General features: G+C 39.0%; 1 protein-coding gene across 1 annotated transcript in view; it reads left to right on the forward strand.

Moving 5' to 3' along the window:
* Positions 1–2261: 2261 nt before the first annotated feature.
* Positions 2262–14973, forward strand: part of LOC145999412 (uncharacterized) — a 36429-nt gene continuing 23717 nt past the window's right edge. The window contains exon 1 of the mRNA XM_083136368.1: positions 2262–2681. The gene's annotated coding sequence lies outside the window, so the exon portion shown is untranslated. The remainder of the gene's footprint in view (positions 2682–14973) is intronic.

Consider the following 14973-nt stretch of genomic DNA (forward strand, 5'->3'; position numbering starts at 1 on the left):
TTTAGTTTATGTTTTATAATAAAATAAATTTCTGCCTTGGTCAGCATATTGAGTTTTTCTTCTGCTTCTAAGAGAACAAAGCACAACTAGACTAACCTAACCACCACAGATTATTTGCCACCTCAAAAAACTACCAGTCAATGGGAATATTTGAAAAGGTTGTAGCAGCAATCACTACCTAAAACTACATAACCATAATGGAACAGCACAGGTTATAAACTTTTATTCGATCGCCCTAAGTTTGCTCTCTCTCTCTCTCTCTCTCTCTCTCTCTCTCTCTCTCTCTCTCTCTCTCTCTCTCTCTCTTTCTAGTTCGTTTTTTCTGGCAAAATTTCTACTTACATTATCGCCCCAGTGGAGATTGACGGCATATTTTGGGGGGTAGACATGAGAAGAAAATGATCATGGAAATTATTTCCACCTGACATCCAGACAGCAACTTTCCTCCGAGGAGGGATAATATCAAACTTCACGGGGGGAGGATGTCACAGGAATCAAATTGTTAATACTAATATTTTAAATTTACCTTTACCTCTTATATGTAATGGAATTAAATTAAGTGTAATTAGGTATAATCATTTTAAGAATGAGATTATGAGAATCAATAAAATAATATTGTAACATGCAATAACTTTTTCAGGCTTTTTTACAGCATACAATATCTTTGCAAGACATCATTAATGAAACTATCTGCGGGTTCTTCGTCCTACCTCATTTGACACCTTCATTGAAGCTTGAAGCGTATCCTGACCTATTCTAATTCTTAATTTTGTCACGATCCTTTTCATGGTGCTGAATGACCTTTCTACATCCGCACAAAATGAACGCTAATGTAAATTCATTCATTTTGTTAACTTTTATCTATGAAGAGAACTGAATCAGTGCTTATTATTACGAAAAGGCCAAAAGAAAGGATTTTGTACGTTAAAGTTAAATGAATGAAAGGAAGCCAAAGTGAACAGGTTTGCAAATTTCTTAGTTATTGTCCGAATGCTCTGCGAGGTTATTGAGATTTTGGAAGGTGACTTTTTAATTTCCCGCGGGATTTCCCTCGGGTTACCCCCTAAATTCGTCACTGGATTCATACGTGCAGATATTACTATTGGAGAGGGAATTTCGAAAAAGTATAGTATCATATGTGCATGCTACTCTTATTGCTCTATCTTACTACAGCAGTGAGTAATATCAAGTTATTTCCGCTTCAGCGGCGAGTGTCAACTAACGATATAGCCATCGACGGTTCCAGGCTTGAGTCCCAGTCTGCGGTTTCCTTCATAAATATCAGAATTCATGGAACAAGACAATACAAGGCCAATGTACTAAAAAATATGTATTTTAATTGTATTCTTATTTCAATCATGCAACAATGTTAATGTGTTTTTATTTTTATTGTAGTGTAATGAAGTGTATTTTTTAATTTTTACTTTGGTGTAGTGATGTAATGTACTACACAATGTTTCTTCTTTTTTGTTATGATGTACTTAACTAATTATTATTTCATTATGTATCTTGACGTTTTCCATGCCCTTTTAATCAAGGGTCAACGGAAGAAAAATAAAATTCAAATCTAATATCTTTCATCCACATTATCGAAAATTCATTTATCACTTACATTGTAAACAATTCCCGAAAATGATTTTGCGATATTTCTACTTGTTCACATAAGAGTGAAGAATTGTGGTATATTACGCTATTACTGGTGGGCTTCCACAATGACACTTTTGGTTTGTAATCAGAGTCCCGGATTCTATCCCCGGGTGAAGGCATATTGCAGAGTGGCTCTGGTACTAGTTTAAAGCTCTGACATTGACAAACCTTTCATACTGAAGTTCCTGGCGCCCCAAGATTCCTCAGAAATATTTTTCCCTGCAGATAGAAACCTATTCACCCGGTTTAGTAATGTAACACTGTGCTGGCTGTTACATTGGAATGCCAGATCATGTAGCTTGCACTGTGCATGTGAAAATAGATGACATCTAAACCATCCACAGTAAGAAATAGTTCTGAAAAGTGCGCTTCCCCAATGCAGTCAAACTCGATCAAGGACTCGAAAATCTGGCATCGACCTTGTCATTCGTCAAAACTCATCAATAACCATACCCCCTCCCCCTTTCCTTCCCAGCAAACATCCATTTGTCCTCAGTCATAGTTGCGTATGAGCACCTTTCCTCGACAATAGTCGATAGAAGCGCTTGAGGACATGTCGCAAGTTTAATCATAGGTGGCGCAATTGGACGCCTGCGCGCTAATCCATATTTCTTTTGTCTAATCGCAAGCACAGAAGTCATTCGAACGTTTTGCTACAAACTTCGCACCAAACATATTCAATCTTTACTTGTAAAGAGTGAAGAAAACACTCTACTTACAAAAAAAAAACTGTGTGAAGAAGTCTCGAATGGTTCTTACAATGAAATCGAAGGATTTCTTTCGACAAGTTGTGTACTATTGAAGATATTCAAGGCGTTATCATTGTTTACTCGAATTTACGGCATGATACTAGTTCAGTGGATTTGTTCTGTTGTGGAATGGTAAATGAACAACGATACATGCTTAAATCTAACTAGTATACACATTTCAACAAAACTGATAAACCATTAACTCCCATTGTGTGTGGACGTGGAAAGACTTCATTAAAACACCAAAACTTTGACAAATTCTTAGAACCAAACAGCATCTGCGTTGTCAAGTGAGTATAAGGGGGAATTAGTTTTTTAATTGAATATGGTGGATTAGTAAGGTTAAAACTTACATCCGTGGTTTGTGCATGTTCGATTGAGTGACGCGTTTCTTTTATCAATATGTGTGACATTGTGTTAGGGAGTGGGTACAATCGATATTAATGCTGTTAACGTCATATACAGCTGCCTTTTAGATGCCTTAGATCGTATTACAAGCTAGTAAATTGCACAGTTACTTCTATATGTTCCAATTGAAGATAAGTTTCTTTTTCTTTTTACATTTAGATACTTTTACAGTTGTGTGATTTCCCTCGTAACGCTTTGAAAAGGCAATTTAAAATGTGTTTACTTAAAGGCCAATAACAAACTTGTAATGTTGCATACATATGAGAAAAATATTTTATCTTCGAAAAGTTGCTACAAGTAACCTGTCTGGCAAAGTCAGTTCCAGTTAAAGTTCTACTCACTTTTATAAGTGAGTTACCGTTATCTTTACAGTTAGTTAATTCTAGATAACATATAACTCATATAACATATTTCATACATGTACTGTGTAAGCAGTTTCCATTAATGTTTCACATCCGTATAATACTCATGAGCAAGGGTGGCCTCGTGTCCACCGTGATAATTTGAGCTCACCATGATGCCCGCTCAAATAGTCTACTTGAGAAATTTTCAGAACCATGTCAAGCAAGAATCATGTGCAAAGAAAGAAAGAGAGACAGAATAAGAGACAGTAATAAAGAGAGAAGTAGGGGAAGAAATCCCGTGGTGACGGCCTGCGTGGCGGAGTGGTTAGCATAGCGCGTTAACACGCCAAGGGTTCGGGATTCGAATCCCGGTCTGGACATGGGTGCTCTTTGTGAGTGCTCCCTTCATCAGCATAATCATCTTCGCCAACCACGATTAGTCAAAAAGTGGCAGAAAAGCGAAGCAAAATAAACCAAATCAATCAAGGAAGAAGGGAGGGGGAGGAAGAGAAAGACAAAACGGTGGAGAGAAATTGGCAGAGAGAAGAAAGCGATACAGAAACAGGAAGAAAGATAGTGATAAGAATGAAGAAAAAGAGAGAAGCGGAAAGAAGTAAGACAGGGGTAAGAAAGGGAAGACAGAAGGAAACAATGATGCACAAAACAGAAATGAGAGAGAGATGAACAAAGAGGGAGAGGTGGAAACGGAAGAAGAAAGAGATGCAGAAACAAGAAGAAAGGGAGAGGTAAACACGAAGAAGGAGGAAGGGAGATAGACACCGAAAAGAACAACGGAAAACAAGCAGGAAGAAAGGGAGAAGAGGAAGAACGATAGAAAGTAATAAGAAGACAGAGTGGAGAGAAGTGAAAAATTATCCACCAGCGGCGTAACTTTGGGGTGGAGGCAGAAATTGAACCTCGGGTTCCAGAAGGCTAAAAAAAATTACACCTAACATGTATCTTCCAATACGTCTGGACATTTTGTGGGTGTGAATGCCCTCCTTGCCCCCACCAAGTTACACCGTTCACCCTTCAGACACCCGAACAAAATTCTCTGCTTACGTGACCGATAAAACTACAAGCCAAATTCCAGTTTTGTATATTTAGACATTTTAAGGTGCAATTTGAAAGGGTTACTACAACCCCTCTGGTTGCTAATTTGTACAGTCACCAGCAATAAAAATGGGACACCTAGAGCCTGAAATACTTGCTTCCCTGCAAAGTGTTACGTGTGTTGCCTAACATTAAGGCGATAAGAATATTTTAATAGCAAATTTTCCATGGCAAGATGTACCATTACCGTACAGTTAGGCAACACACATAACGCTATTCAGATAATGCTGTTCACTGTACACCATCCTGAAACTTCCTTTTTTTTTAAAGAAAAAAAACACTTTATACCTAGGTATTATTTTATATTAGACGAGAGGATAAAAGTTTATGAATAGACCACTAACATGCATTACCCGAATCAAGTATGCTTTTGATATACTATTCAACACCATTTTATTTTGCTAATATCATTCCTCAATACAGTAAAACCTCGTTAATCCGGATTCCGATAAGCCGAACATCGCTTATTCCGGACAGGCAAAAGGGTTGGAAAAAAAAGCAGAATGCAAGGTTTTAAATGTAGCTTGAAGTCAACAAGAGAACTTCCCAAAATACAAGGCAGTCAACCACTGATGATATTCTGTTTCCCGCAGACTTTGTACTGTACTGTATAGTGTATTTAACCCTATGCCGTTTAAATACGCCATAATAAACGTGTTTTGTTGCTATAAACGGAGTTTTAATGCACTTTCTACTGTTCTTATAGGTTATTTAAGTTAATCCGGACTTTCGTTAAACCGGTCAATTTATCCCCCCCATTAGTTCAGATTAACGAGGTTTTACTGTAATTGAATCTGCAAACAAGTTTTAACGAGTTGTTATCAGTAACTAAGTTTTGATTACTACATAACACTTAGTTTCGGGATGTAAACATGTATCTTGTTTTTCTCTTCGCGAACTTCCGAACATTGTCGGCAAATAATAATAATTAATTTCTAAGTACATCCTTGCAGATGAGGCCATATCAAGAAACTCTTCCTCATAGGAAGGACAGCCAGTCATTTGTAGATGACGCAATCATATTCTTAATTGCATATCTCATCATTTTGGTGCATGTAGTCCGCGGAGCGTTAAATAGAGGTTACGGAGACATTGCACACGAATCATGGTGGTGAGATGTCCTCTTGTGCGCTGATTGGCTTGGGAAAAAAATTTTACGAGGATTTTTCAAGGCTTTCTCGTATTAAGACAGTTGCACGAAATATCTGTTCACTCCTCTCGTATGCGTGTCGAACCCTTTTAAGTATTTAAGAACTATTCAATTCGAAATCTGTACACAGGGTGTCTACCAAAGTAACGAATCCGAAATTCATGACTTTTTCTTGTCTCTTTTCGTCTTTCTATCCTTTATACGAGCCCTTTATACTTAGGTAAAGTTGGAAATTAGCAACTAAGAAAATTACAAAAAAAACACTGGCCTGCCCCATGGCGCAGTGGTATCGTCGTCGCCTTGTAATCAAGGGATCCCGGGTTCGATACCCGGTGGACGCACATAGCTGTTCGGATCCCACTTTAAACTGTAGGTGCAGTCCCGATTAGCCTTACTGTGCATAAAGTGGACTTAAAATACCAAATAAATCAATCAACTAATGAAAAACTCCTACCAAAATGCCAGTTAAGATGAAAACTGAAGCTGTATCTAACAAGAGAATTAAATTTGCTTTATCTATCAATGCATCCTGGACTGCATTTGGCAGACTAGCGAGGCTCTGGCGTCTGGTCCCACAGCCAGTATAATCTTATGTGGGGACTCGTCCCTTTATATTTGATATTGTCCTTTCATCCATCTTATCGTATCACCATCTTCGCGATTAACCAAAGAGTCAGAAAAGTGAAGTAAAATAAACTAATCCAACCAATCAGACATTGTGATAGCAAAAATTCTTGGCCATAAGCATAATTTCTTGACTTTTTATTGACTCATTGACCTCCTTGTTGATTTTTTTACCCTTTCTTGACTGAGAGACACCCTATGAACTAGTCACATACACTTCTGGACAGTGGATTAATCATCCACGGGTGCTGATGGGGTGCGGAATAAATGTAGGGGTGCAAAGTTGAAAATGAAGAAATCATGAAACAAACGAGGCTTTAGCCACGACATCAAATACCAATCAACTTTTAGTAAGCTTCTATGAAGATATGACAATGAAACTGAAGACTAGACTCGTGCTTTACTTTTGCTTCCCATGGTCAGAATAACAATAGTTTTGTAATTTGAAACGAACCAGCGGCGGCGCAAGGATGCTGAAGAAATCTGTTGAAAATAAAGAAAAAATATAAACATGCGCCACGACATCAAATAGCAATTAATTTTCAGTAGCCTTGTATGAAAATATGCCAATGACTTGATTCATTTTGGGTGCAGTCCACTAGCGCACAAAAAATTGAAATTGTGCGCTCGTGGTACATGAAAGGTGCCACGAGCTCACAACATCCAATGCTGCGTTGCCACATCTATGATTGTGTAATGGCTGGCCTGTGTAGAGGATCATTTAATTGCATAAAAAGTCAAATATCAAGAAGTATTACACATGTTGATTACAACAAAACTTTCATGAATACAATGAATTACTTTGTTTGTAAGTACTTAAGTACTCGTAAAACGATGAAAATACTGAGATGTGGCGAATAAAACTGGTTAGGTTAGGCAAAAACAGTTGACACAACGTGGCAACATCGCCATGGATTTTGTGCGCTCGTGGTATATATGTTTAACCACAAGCCCACGCAGCCTTTTGTTTGTGCGCTCCCGGCCTACGGCCTTCATTTTTGCTTGCTTTCTTTGGCCACAGCATGTTCAAATAAGTAAATATGGCTTCTCTTTCGTATTAGTATCAATAGCTTGCATGTAGTATCCAATAATAGTGGTCTCTCTTCAATACTTAATATTATACGCTCATGCCGACATGGTGTTCTTAAGTCATAACGTAAATAACACTGCAACACAGAAAGAAAAAAAACTAATTTAACTGAGGCCGTGTCCGAAAGGTGCAAAACCGTACTTGAAGCGAGCATCCTCCGAGTATGGACTTGGAGTGCGGTCTTCAAGTCGTGGACTGGAAGTGAAAGTCTTTCGAATTGTACTTCGACTGCAGCGCCAAATACGATCAGTAGATAGAACTGAGGAAACGTTGTTTCCCTCGCGTTTTAAACACTTGTTTATAACCATAGAAATCACACAGCATTTTCAAATACTCGTACACATACATTTCCACACATTACAAGAACTTTAACCAACAACTTGCTGACCCATAACATATATTTAACCTGTGTTGCTGGCTTTCTATCTCCACAATTCAAAACAAATGAGCAACGAGTGTGGATATCACCAAGCATCTGTGCTGAGAGCTGCGTACTTGCGTGCTTCTGTTCTTGGCGCTTTCGAACTGTACTAGGTGACGTCACTTCCGCCAAGACCATACTTCAAGTCGGTACTTTGTACCTTTCGGACAGAGCCTGAATTAACAAAACCCGTTTGGTTGGTGTAATCAATAAAAATAGTAACATTCACTTAAGTTGGTAATTTTGAACAAATTCTTTGTTAACTATGAGCACATGGTGCTCGATTACTGAAGAGCATTTACAGTGAAGTCGCCGCACTTACCGATGTGCAATCACAGCGCAGAACGGTTATTTTGACAAAATCCTGTTTCCCTATTGGCTGCTTTGGGGAGGGGGAATTTTAACGTTGTCACTTCTTGCCCAAACGGTGGGCGTAATTGGCTGTTTGACGGCGAGTTCCTTCGCAGGGAAACGCGGTAACAGAGGGTCACTGCCATAAAGGCGGTCTCCGTTCCTGGCCCGCGGTACTGTTACTGGTGAATTATCATATGTTTGTCGTTGGTTTAAGCAAGTATTTGGTTACAAGAAACTATTTTTGGTTAATCCAAACATTTTCCTCTGTGAAGAGTTAACAGCAGTATTTTCGGTTGAAATTTTACACTCAAAATGACGACATTGTTTTCATTGTTATAACTTAATATCAATACGACACTGCAAAAGTCAATAGTGCTTTTTCAGTTCAAAGTATAGGTTTTGAAAATGGATTGATTGAATTTGTAATTTTGGGTGCGTCAGCACTTGGGCTATTTTGCACTCGTCACATTATACAGGTTCCAGGCCCTTACCATAACTAAACTATAACGTTGTTTTAAAAGCTGAGGCTGTAAAAGGGTACTCAGCACAGATAAGAACAAAACACAGGACAACACACACACACTCCTACGAAGATTATACTGGCCTAGGTTCAGACGCCAGAGTCTCGTTAGTCTGCAAAATGCAGTCCAGTGTGTACTACGTGGAAGGGAGGATGACAGTTGGGTGTACTACGAGCATAGAATAGTTAGGTTAGGTTAGTCTATGCTACGAGGAAGGGTCATCCCTTACATCTCGTTCAGAAAAAGGAGTGTGGCACCACCCCTGCTTCTAGATTCTGTTTGTTTGCTTTTTTGAATTGTTGTTTTAAGTCCTATTTATGAACAGATAGGCTAATCGGGACTGGACCTACAGTCTAAAGTTAGATCCAAAAAACTGTGCAATGTGCCTCCACCGGCTTCTGGGTTATGATGAACTCAATGAAAGTGAATGGGATTGTAGCAACCCAGAAATGTCCGTGACTGTACAACGAGTTAGAGCTACATTTACGCCCCCATTTTCGATATTTTCCATGGCTAGAGGGTCGTTTATTTTTCACATTAAGCGACACAGTTGCAAACCGAGGAATTTTTGTCTGCTTAATAAGCTGTCATTTCTGAGGGGGGTGTCTTCCCCTTTTTCCTTTCTGGGGACTTGTATCTTTCTTCTCTTCTGGTTGGATCACTTCACCAAGAAGCATGGGATAAGTGGAGATCTGGTGTTTTGCATACAATATGGATGGTGCGCGTGACTGCATAAGACAACACAAAACTTGCCTTTTTCGAGGCTCGTAGCGAAGAAACGAGGCCTGAACGAACAAAATGTTCCAAAGGAAAAAAAGTTCATGTTCTCTACGCGCTATTATGAGAACGCTCCAGATTCTGGATCCTTGCCGTGCAGCACAACTTCTCCACGGTATATAGAGAGGAAAGGAATAAAATATTAAACAAAGGGAAATAGTAAATACGGAAACATAGAAGGAAGAGAGAGAAAGAAAGAAGCAAAGAGCGAAAATAAAGGGAGAAAGAAAATATAGAAATAGGAGAGAAGGCAAAGAAGGAAAGAAATAGGAAAAAAACTATGAAAACAGAGAAAAGAAATAAAATATAAAACAGCGGAAAAGAAAAACTTAGAAGAAAGGCAAGAAAGCCATTAGAAGAAAGAGTTAAGTACATAAGAAGAGAGAAAGTAAGGCAGAAAGATAAAAATACTAGCAGGAAGAAAGAGAGGGGAGAGAGACCAAAGGAAGAAAAAGAGATGGAAAGAAAGATGAAGAAAGGGAAAGAGAGAGAACGAAGGGAAATAAAGAGAAATATAGAAACAGGAAAGAAATAAAATATGAAGAGAAAAGCATGAAATAGAGAAAGAAAAGACAGAAAGAGAGAGAAGATAGGAAAAAGGAAGAGAGAAATAAAATGGAAAAAGAAAATATAGCCAGAGGAAGAAAGAGAGGAATAGAAAAAGAGAGAGAGAACGTTGGAAAAGAAATATTGAGAAATATAGAAACAATAGAGAGAGAAAATATGAAACAGAGAGAAAGAAATAAACACAAAAGCATGACACAGACAGAAAGAAAAGAGAGTAGAAAGACAGAGAAGGTAGGCAAGAAGGAGGAGATTGAAAGAAAGAATATGGAGAAAGAGAAGATAGCCACAGTAAGAAAGAGAGAGGGATAGAAAAAGAAACAGGAGAACAGATATAAAGACAGATAAGAGGGAAACAGGTGAAGTGGAGAGAAAGAGGAGAACAGAGAATGATCAAGAGAGAAAGAATCTTAGTATCCATGACCACAGAGTTTTCAACATAGGAGCAGTTGATATCGTCGACTTCCATGTGAAGGCGACGAAGCGAGTTATTAAGCTCGCGTGATGTGGTCGAAGCAAAACACGGCTGTTGTGTCGGTCAATAAAAGCACACACGGCGTCTCAAAAAGGATGACGTGCAGCACGGTATGTGGAAATAAGAAAAATAAATAATTCACAGCGAGCGGACAACTCATGCGCCATTACCAATATTGAAGACCGGCACTTCTCTGCTCGCTAAACCGCAGGAATGTTTGAAAGCGTCGACTCCAAAAGAGAACATGGCTGCAAACACCTGCAGGGTTGTTAAAGGTCAAGGAATTTTAAATAAATTCAATTCCGGTAGAGGAAATCACCAAGCGTAAATGGGTTCTGGATCGTAAAGAACCTTTTGATCTGTAAGGTATTGCAGTTCGGTTCCAGGAGCATTCTTTCCGGATCCGGTCCAGGAACTTTTTTTTTCGGATGAATTTAAATCCGGTCCTGTTACCGCCCAATAGAGAAAATCAGCAAGTGTAAATGGGTTTTGAACCGTAAAGAACCTTTTTCTATCTTTAAAGTATTTCAGTTAGATGTCATGAACCTTCTTTCCGGATGGATTTAAATACGGCCCAGGAACCATTTTCAATGAAACAATACTCAACTTGGACCGAATTTAAATTGTGCGAGGAAAAAGGTTTTGGTCCTGTTGCCGAACCAAATAGAAACCTTTACAATTTATGGGTTCTTGGACTTCGGACAACCCTGCCTCAAAGTTATTAAGGGTCTCACTCATCGCACAGGCCTCTAGCAACCTCGCCTACGGACGTCATCGCGGAATGATTTTACTGTTAGGCTAAATGCCTTCGTTGTTATATTAGGCTTGTCATGTTTGGTTCTCTAACTTCTCTTACAAAGGAGGTTATCTAAGTGCCCCCTCCGATTTCCATGAAGCTTGGCAGGTGTATAGAGGGGCCCAAAGGAAGAAATACGTGTTTTTTTGCTTCGGCTAAAAAACTGTTTTAGGGGGCAAAACCCGCCTCAAATGTCAAGATGAGGACAAATTGAAGTGAGGATCTGACCCCTGTGTCCCCCTCCGATTTCCATGAAATTTGGAAGGTGTATAGAGGGGGCCTATGCCCCCTGTTTCTTGCTATGCCATATTTACGTGGTTTCGGGGTCAGATCCCCACTTCAATTTCTCCTCATCTTGACATTTGAGCGAGGGGTTGCACCCTAAAACCGTTTTTTAGCTGAAACACAAAAACACGTACTTCTTCCTTTGGGCCCATCTATACACCTGCCAAATGTCATGGAAATCGGAGGGGGACACTTAGATAACCTCCCTTGTTAGTATAAATAATACATTTGCAGTGAACGTATTTATGCTAAGAGAACTAAACCAGGGATTCCACGCTGACGTCAGAGGGCGATATGTTGCTAGAGGCTTGTGCGATAAGAGAGACCACCCCCAGATAACTTGCCCCTTTATTATAATTCGCGATGAAATTGTGAGGATTTCAACCACTGGCGCAACCACAGGGGACACGAAGGGACATTACCCCCAACCCTGGATGGATGTCAATTACACGAAGATGCAAGAGAGGAGAAAACATTCAAGTAAGCATCAAGGGTAACAAAATATAAGAGTAGCCTTACGACGGAGATTATTCAAGACGGAATTATTTTTAAGGAAAGCCGACACCGAGTATCAACTATTGTCTTAAATATGCAGCCTTGAAATAAGGGTTGGCTTGCACATTTAAAGATCAAGAATGGTTCTACAAAAATCATGGCATATTTTAAGAAGAAAACTGCATTTAGTTTGGGCCTCAAGAAGTACATTTTGTATGTAGTTGGACGAATGGGGATAATTGAAAATTTACGGGGTGCTCAAACATAAAATAGCATACGTAAATTCTGCCCCTCGGTGCAAGATAATGGTAACCCACAGTTTGACCAAGCGAAATTATACCATCATCACATATTCGTAGCAATATAATGGTAACAGGGTTCGAAATTCTGGGGGGACGAGTGGGATTTCGTACATGTCATCAAGCAGTGGATGTTCCTCAGATAGTTATGAAAGTATAAGAATTGGTTTCTGTCGTTTTCATGCATTGGTGTTGCGTACTATTATGTTGTACCGGAAAAAGGTTTTGTTTTGAACACCATTATCTTGCATCTAAATTCTCTGAAAAATGTTTCGGTGTTGCTATTAGAGACTGCTCCCATGACCTCGGATGACAAAGTTACTGCTACATCAGATCTCAAGTTTGATTTTTAAGGGAAATCACCTAGAAAGGAAATGCAATGTATGTGCCCTAAGCATTGTTTCAAAGAACTGCCTGCTAATCAAAGAAAAAAGCTGTTTACGGAGTTCTGGAAACTTGGCAATTTTGACTTCCAAAATTCATATCTTTGCTCCTGTATCAGAATGATTTACACTAATTCCTTAAATTGTAAGATAAAGCATGTGTTTTATATTCAGCAATTTAAAAAAAAAAAACAAAAAAAACTACATTTTTAATTTGCGTGCACTGAATTTCACCTTATAATGCATAATTATTATACCTGTATACCCAGTGGCGTGCCTAGGATTTTAGAAAGGGAGGGGTTATGTATACTTTTTCTTTGTAGTCAGAACTCATTTTGTCATATTTTCCTACCTTTGACGTTCTTTTTTTTAGGATTACTGTGCCAAAGGGGGGTTATAACCCCCATCAACCCCCCTTGGGCACGCCACTGTTTATACCTGTAAAAACAATGGTAAACAACAGTTGGGTGCAATACAATGGTAAGCCACATCAATGTTTTTCCACAACTTATCTCCAAAATTATTTAATTGTGAAAATATTTTGTTATCGCAATGCACAGATTATGTGTTAGGTGATCGTTGAAAGGCTCGTTAATATCTAAATAGTAGTTTCAAGACGTTTAAAACATATCTGTGAAATTAATGAATTTCCCAAATATTCAATCGTCTCTCTATCAAAAGTACCTTCCTGTTGGTTGTCATTTTCGTGCCCCGAGGGGCAGAATTATTAATCTTTTATCTTCACAAATCCAAATAAATATTTAGGGAAATATTGTTCTCCAAGGAATCTCTTGAGCGAGCGGACGAAAACAAGTCTCTGCGCATGACCCGAGTCAGCTCGACCAATGAACACGTGAGAGGGGACAGGATTGCGCGGAAGGGGAAAGCGACTGCAACTACCAGCTGTTTGGAGCAGCGCGCTCCGCCCGCTCGCTTTCTCCCATTCTCTACAGTTATGCGCGGCCTTGCTCCAGAGATTCCAGAAATAGTGTATACAACACAGGGATGGTGGCATTGATGCGCATGCACGCACACAGGAAACTGTTGAATCCTGTCTTTTTTTTAAAAATTAACTGTTAAATTTTAATTGTAAAATATTGTAACATTAACAGTGTGGTCAATGCAATTGATTGATTGATAGATTTGTTGTTTTAAGTCCACTTTATGCACAGTAAGGCTAATCGGGACTGGACTTACAGTTTTAAGTGGGATCCGAACATCTTGTGCCTCCACCGGGTATCGAACCTTGATTATAAGGCAACAACCCTACCACTGCGCCATCGGGGAGGCCCTTGTAGTCAATACAAATTCGAACTTTTGTTATGTTATTACTAGAGTTCGGGAGTTTATGTTTTAACGTATTTTTTTTAAGTATATGGCATCAGATCGAATATTGGAGTGAGATCTTTACGTATCTGATGAAAATCAGCCGAAATAGACGAACTTGATAAGGCATATTTTGACATATTTTAGCAATTTCGCGTTTTTACAACATATTTCTTCAATTTTCTCCTAATAAGACATATTTCTGTATAATTTCATAACTGTCTTGCATATAATCGGTTATTTTATAATTATTCCTTCATACCTTTAGCGCACATCGATGGTAGGATAAGGAAATTATGGACGAAGACATTAAAAGCAGTTGCCGTCTATTCTTACCAACTAGTACAGAACAATAATACCCTCGTTTTTCAGTGGCGTCGCGTGCGGTTCACATACGAATGTTCACAATGTTTTTGTACTGGATGCAGGTTGACTCCTCTCCCTTGTAACTTCATCTTCAATTGAAAAATGAAATTAACAGTTCAACTTATTTTCAACAATTTTCCCCCAAAATCACTCTATATTTGAAGTAATAAAAGAAGGAGCTAGGGGAAATTGTCCCTTTCCCCCTTAAAATCCTCCAGGTTTAGGGAATTCTAGCTAAAGTTTGCAACTATGCAGCACAAACCTTTTAGAGTCCCCCTAGACATGCCTTGTATATGCTGCACTCTGATGCCGAATGTAAGACGTATTGCCGCTTGCATCAGTACTCGCACAGCGAAGTGAACATTTTCGGGGTATAGTGGCCAACAGCCCCTTAGCTGTCAGCTCTATGCAACACGCACAGCAATTGTGTTCAACGCCCTCCGAGGAACACCGTGGGGAGTCAGTGTTTCCAACTTTCTAGAAAAGTAATCAGACGTGAAAGAAGTCTTGTCAGAGTAAATTGTTTGTATATACTCGTACATCAAACAAAGTATTTTTTCAAATAAATATACGTATGTGTGTGTCTGCATTTAATATGTACGTAATTTAAGACATATACATGAGTGTTCACGTGCTCATGCGAACATTATCAGGCGACGCGCCTGTCCTTTTTATATACCTAATTTGTTTTCCAAGTTCTATGTACTTAAAATCTCCCTAAAATGTTGTGTATGTGTATTGATTGCTGCCACAAAATATGTGCATTGTGCAAGATGTGTGCACAGT

This window comes from Lepisma saccharinum, chromosome 15 (assembly GCF_977018435.1).
Source record: "Lepisma saccharinum chromosome 15, izLepSacc3.1, whole genome shotgun sequence".
In the NCBI taxonomy this organism is placed as follows: domain Eukaryota; kingdom Metazoa; phylum Arthropoda; class Insecta; order Zygentoma; family Lepismatidae; genus Lepisma; species Lepisma saccharinum.